This window comes from Prosopis cineraria, unplaced genomic scaffold (genome assembly GCF_029017545.1).
Source record: "Prosopis cineraria cultivar Desert tree isolate PC_DT_omini unplaced genomic scaffold, ASM2901754v1 PC4, whole genome shotgun sequence".
NCBI lineage: Eukaryota > Viridiplantae > Streptophyta > Magnoliopsida > Fabales > Fabaceae > Prosopis > Prosopis cineraria.
The window spans coordinates 24,758,599-24,759,342 of record NW_026555335.1 but is presented as its reverse complement, the minus strand read 5'-3'; the positions used below and the strand labels follow the sequence as shown (position 1 = coordinate 24,759,342).

Genomic DNA, 744 nt, shown 5'->3' with positions numbered 1-744 from the left:
CTTGATTAATGCATTGCCTAAATTTCATGGGTTACCAGGAGAGGATTGTCATAGGTTTTTACATACTTTCCTATTGGTTTGTGATACTATGAAGCCAGTGCATGTAAATGTTGATGATGTTCAAGCTAAGGCTTTTGTATTTTCTCTTGAAGGTTTAGCAAAGGAATGGTATTTCAACTACCCTTCTCATGTGAAAGTGAGCACATGGGCTGAGCTAAGAAGACTCTTCTTAGATAAATTCTTTCCAAATTCTAAGGTCACCAATTTGAGAAAGCAAATCTATGGGGTCCAACAAGGAGAGGATGAGAGTCTCTATGAGTATTGGACTAGATTCCAAGGCCTTTTGGCTAAATGCCCACACCATCAAATTTCTAGTGAGAATTTAGTCCAATATTTCTATGAGGGCTTGATTCCAAGAGACAAAGTTAACATTGATGCCGCTAGTGGTGGATGCTTGATTGACCTCACTTCCTTAAAGGCTTGGGAACTAATTGACAAGATGGCTTCAAGTGGTGCTCAAACTCTACAAGGGAAAAGAGAAATGTGAATATGGTAGGTTCCTCAGTTCTTAATGATTCATATGTGGACTTGCTAGCTGCCAAGATTGGGAGAATGTTGGCTCCACAAATATCTCAAGTGAGCAATGTAAGTACTTCTCAAGCACTTGTCCCTTATTCTTGTACTTTTTGTGACTCACCTATGCATGTAGAAAGCAATTGTCCTATTAAGTTTGAACAAGTAAAT

General features: G+C 38.7%; 1 non-coding gene across 1 annotated transcript; it reads right to left on the bottom strand.

Moving 5' to 3' along the window:
- Positions 1-262: 262 nt before the first annotated feature.
- LOC129310215 (small nucleolar RNA R71) lies at positions 263-369 on the bottom strand. Its single transcript, XR_008593053.1, has one exon. It is a non-coding gene; the product is annotated as a small nucleolar RNA R71 (small nucleolar RNA).
- Between the last annotated feature and the right edge of the window lie 375 nt (positions 370-744).